Raw genomic sequence first — 5,717 nt, 5'->3', positions numbered from 1 at the left:
TACCTGGGGCAGACAGACGGGAAACGTCGGAGAGAATAGGAATGTGTTCTAACTTGAGGGTTACTCCCAGTACCGTAAGTTGATCTGGTTCTCAAAAACTTTTGCAATTATAAGATATTAAACCCGAGAGAGCATATAGCTCATATGTTGTCCAACCATTTATCTATCCCTAGACTGCTGTGATCTCTTAGTGGGGCAAGGTACAAATTGTGAGTCTGCTGTGTAATATTATTGGTTGTGCAGAATGGGCTTCTTTCTCTTTGGCTTGGCACTTAATGAAGGTCCTCATTAGAGCTGGGCAATATATCAACATTGTGATATACCACCAGCTAAACATCACAATATAGCGATATATCACAATGTCTGAAATAAGGATGGAGCTATGTAGAGGCATTGGCTGGCTTCATGTTTTCCCCACATCATAGTTTTTGCATAGCATACACAGACAGACAGACAGACAGACAGACACACATGATTCACGATATATTGTCAGGTCCAAGATTATGAAATTAATATCATGGTGTGGACTTCAAGCTGGCTTTGGTCAATATATCAATATATCGCCCAGCCGTAGTCCTCATTAATGATATCTGAGACCAGTGACTACTCCAAGCCACTGAAGCTTGTATCCAACCCCAACTGGCTGTAATCTTGGAAATATAGTTTGAATGAATGCAGGCAGTACTTAGAATTTGTGAGTTGAGATCTTGCAGAAGCTGTTGCCAAAAGATTTCCGGGTGGCAGAAGTAGCTTGCCAAGATCTTGGGGTGCTTCACTGCTTTTGGGTACAGGATTACTACTGCTTGCATGGATGTATGCATGCTTCCTTCCCATCTGTTGTGCACCTGTATGTTTTGTAAACAAACGGCTTATTCCAAAAAGCACCATAAGACTCCAGTACCTTTGCCATACAAAGGAGGTCAATGCTATAAAGCTGATACTGTCTATCAGTAACGGGAGTGTGAATGGATATACTATAGTCTTAGCTGAATCACTGGGCAATATGTACAAGCAATTGCCTGGCAGAAGTTCATTTGGGATGGATGGAGAAGGAGGCCAGACTGAAGTTCGTTTTTTGGACATCAATAGAAAGTGCACCAGGATAATCTGACACCAACCAATAATAGTATTAGTAGCAAAGGAAGGATGCTGAATTTCCTAAGAAGGCATATAAAGGAAAAGGGCAGTGAGAAAGTCCAGATTAATTCTTTAGCGAAGACTGTCCTGGTTGTGGAGAGGATTTGAGCAGGATTACAGTGCAGAGAGAGCAGGGTCAGCATTAGGGAAATATTCTGAAAGTCTGTTGTTTGTTTTCCAACTGTCCCACAAGATTAAAAAGAAAAATAGTTTGTCACTAGACATACTGAAACGAAGACTTATATTGTTTATATATAATGGTGGTGTAACACTGTCTCTTGAAAGAATTACAAAAGGCAAGTCTGGTCAGTTAAAGGCATGAAGAACAGGATAAGAGGATTTCCCAGCAGCAATAGAGTATGACAGGTGGGAATGAAAGGAAGGCCAGTACAATAATAGCTCCTTTACCCTTTATCTACCATTAAGAAGATGAACAGCTCCGACTATGGCTATAGTTGATTTTAAACCAAGGTTGGCAACTCAGCACCTTCCAGATTCAGCTCAGTCACTATCACCATATTAGTGAAACAATGTTTGTAAAAAAAAAAAATTGACCTAAAACTGTCTTGGGGGGGGGGTCTTTGCATTTTTCTCTAGAAAAATGGAGACTTGAAGGAAACTTGGGTCAAGACATACACAGTATAGCAGCACCTACCAATCTACCCAGATGTTGAAAGGGGCTGAGCAATTTTGTCTCCTCCTCGATCTCTGTGTCCTCTTCTCATGCTTTTTTTTTGCGGAGCAATGAGAGACAGAGCCAACCAGCTGCAGTGCAGAGATATGGCCTAAGTAAGATTTCATAGTTTGCTGCATGAATATGACAGTGTTAGCTCTCTGTGTCCTTACATTCTCTGAGATCTATAGGCCGATTTGTGTGCACTCTGTTCCCAAATTATAACCCTGTTCCAAGAACGGCTGAACTTTGTGACTTTTTGTGAATTTAAGAATGACTTCTCTTATTTTGCAGATAACCGTGACTGGGCTGTTTTCTCCAACTCTCAGTTCTTCATGGTAGCGTGGGAAGCTGTTGTGCCGACATTCCTTAAATTTGCTCCGCAAAATCACTGGTAAGCACACACTGGAAGTGCAATGTTTGAACCCTTCTGCTCATTTCATTTCCTAGAAAGAGACACTTTGCAGCTTTGCAACAAACCACAATATCGTTCTTCAGCTCAGCAGTGAACATCTAAAGCTTTAAACATTCAGCTAACTGAATGCCAGCGAAGTGTAATCCAGGGCCTGACTCAAATTGACAGGGACAGGTTGGCCTGTGAAATAATCTCTTTAAATAGTAGCAGCCAATCCTCAAAGTCGTTTCTTTGTCCCATCTTGAGTGGGAGGACGTCTTTCAGCAGCCTGTTCACCAGGCAGACTGCTTTGCTGCCCTTCCTGACAGTATTTGGAAAGGCAAGTTTTGCTCATTGGCTGGAACTCCTACCTTTCAATAACAACCAAGGCATTGCTATGAATTTTGCTGCACAATTTCTCTACTCCAGGGTTTTTAAGAACCGAACTCCCAGGGAACGCTTCAGAGAAGAAGAAGAATATGACCCTTTCTGGCAAAGGTTGGAGAATGTTGCCATGTGACGTAGACCTAGAGTGTTGATTTCTCCCCCTTAGGAATTATGGAAAGTCCTAGGTTTGTGTCTGGGGCCAAGCCACTGGCCGTCGCCTCCTCTGGATCCTTCCTGCCTCCTTATGGTGCAGTAGTTGGAGTATTGCTTCACTTCTTTGTTTATTTCATTGCCATGCTTTATAGGTAATGATGACGATAATATGTTCTTCTACTTTATCTGCTTCTCATTCCCAAGTAACTGCAGTCTGTGTGTTTATTTTCAGTGGGCAAAAACCATTAACTCTTGAATAAATTGCTAGAATTCAAAGCGCCATCAGAAATTAGATGTGTTTTATTGTGCCTACAAACTAGTTCTTGTGAATTTACTTTACATATCTGGATCTTTTGACCTCTTGTTGTAAAGGTTCTGCCAAAAATGAGCTGCAAGAGCCCAATAGAAATATCAGTAAACGGTACTTGTCTCATGGGTTGTATTCAGTTTTATATGTATTCCTTTAACTGTTGTCATGATCACATTAGAAGTACGGCATATTTTGACGGGAATTTATGGATCTGCTTAAAGCTAATTGTATTACAGCAGTGTCCAGAGTCTTCAGTTGAGCTTAAGAAGCCTTCTGGAATGTTCAATACATTTATTTGTCTCCCAGACTTCAGGTCCAAAGGCTTGAGCCAACAAAAAGTTAGGACAATGCATAAACATTTGAAAGATCAAACCCCAACTTTCCTTGTAATGTGCATGGAGATAGAAGTAGTGGAATTGAAGATGCTCTCGTGTAAGCCATTCAAATTGCCATTATATAACGGATGCTTCCACACCAGAACCATTTAGCACTGCTGAGGCATTAGCTGGAAGAACTGAAACTGGATGCACATAGCATTTAATACAGTACCAAATTATCTAGCAAAGCCCATACCCATTGCCAAAATCCTTCCTTCCATAATGTCTATTCACAAGTAAATTGCATCCAGCTAAGATCCCCCTGGTAACTTCAACTGACGTTTATAATTTTTAGGATCAGTTGGTTGTATTACTGCATATTATTATTATTATTTAGTAGTATTATATTGATACCCCACTATTTTGCTAGTATATCACTCAGAGCACCTCACATTCATTAAGACTGCACAGTGTGATAATTACAAGAGTAAAATGATAGACATTATTTTAATATCAATAAAAAGAGCAAAATTAGCTGAAAAACAGCAGGGATGACAAAAGTCTGTTGAAATAAAATATAGCGTCATTTCAGTATTTAAAATAAGAACATAAGAAGAGCCAGCTGGATCCGGCCAATGGCCCATTTAGTCCAGCATCCTGCTCTCACAGGACGCGAGTAGCGCTGTGGGTTAAACCACTGAGCCAAGGGCTTGCCAATCAGAAGGTCGGCGGTTCAAATCCCCACGACAGGGTGATCTCCCATTGCTTGGTCCCAGCTCCTGCCAACCTAGCTGTTCGAAAGCATGTCAAAGTGCAAGTAGATAAATAGGTACTGCTTCAAGCGGGAAGATAAACAGCGTTTCCGTGCGCTGCTCTGGTTCGCCAGAAGCGGCTTTGTCATGCTGGCCACATGACCCGGAAGCAGGGGCGTAGGAAGATAGGGGCAGTGGGGGCGGCGAGCCCTGAGTGACGCGATCCCAGTGGCACCATCACTGCTGCCCGCCCCACCCCAAAACGCGTGCCCCGCCCCTGCGCACGGCGCGCCCCACTCCAAAACACGCCGCTACATCACTGCGCATGGCACGGCACACCCCGCCCCAAGAACGCGCGCCACATCACTGGGGGCAGCGCGCCTGCTCTCCACCCCCGGTGGCGGAGCATGAAGCTCCGCCGCTGCCCGGAAGCTATACGCTGGCTCCCTCAGCCAATAATGCGAGATGAGCGCCACAACCCCAGAGTCGGTCACGACTGGAACTAATGGTCAGGGGTCCCTTTACCTTTTCTCACAGAGGCCAACCAGATTCCTGTGGGAAGCTTACAAGCAGGGCCCGAATACAACAGCACTCTCCCCTCCTGCCACTTCCAGCAACTGGTATTCAAAACCATATTGCCTCAGTGAACATGGATCACGGTCATCGTGGCTAGTGGCCACTGATAACGCCATCCTCTATAAATTTGTCTAATCTTCTTTTAAAGCCATCATCACTGTCTCCTGTGGGAGCAAATCTCAGTTTTAAGTATGCACTGCGGGAAGAAGACTTTGGGGGTGGGGTGGGGTGTCTGTCCTGAATCTTCCAATGTACACCTTCATTGGATGACCCTGAGTTCTAGTGCTATGAAAAGGAAAAGCTTTTCTCTGTCCACATTCTCCACACAATGTATAATTTTATACACTTCTATCATGTTTCCTCTTTCTCACCTGATGATGATGATGATGATGATGATAATGATGATGATGATGATGAATCACTAATTAAACCATAGCTGCCAAGTTCTCCCTTTTTTAAGGGAAATTCCCTTATGCTGAATAGGGTTCCTCGCGAGAAAAGGGAAAACTTGGCAGCTATAAATTAAACATCCCCACTGACACACAGTTGGACAATTCTCAGGAACAGAAACTGACATTGGGGAGAGGTTATTCAATGGGAAATTGATCATTAATCCCTCAGTTTGGAGAGGAAGCACTAAAATAGTCTAGATTTGCAATGGGGAACTGTGTTATTTAAAGGCACAGGAGCCAATAGTATTAGTGATGAATAACAAAGTGCCTGTTAATTGTTCTTTTCACATACACACAAAAAGGCACACACAAAATGGGGGAAAGCCTCAATATCAGGTCTGCTCCAAGAGGATTGCTGTCCTCCCCATCCCTTCTCATGTGTAAGTGCAAAATATCACTTTTTCCTATTAAAAAGGAAAATAAAAATGGTAGGAAACAAGTAATTAAAGTCCAAAATAGAGCCTGACTGAGTATATATAAAACTAGAATCGTCCTTGCTTCATATTTATTGATCGGAGTTGAGATTACTAGCATTGTCATTGGCATCAGTCTTGTCTCGAGAGAAA

This window comes from Zootoca vivipara, chromosome 5 (genome assembly GCF_963506605.1).
Source record: "Zootoca vivipara chromosome 5, rZooViv1.1, whole genome shotgun sequence".
Lineage (NCBI taxonomy): Eukaryota > Metazoa > Chordata > Lepidosauria > Squamata > Lacertidae > Zootoca > Zootoca vivipara.
The sequence above is the reverse complement of the archived record's forward strand: the minus strand, read 5'-3'. Positions refer to the sequence as shown.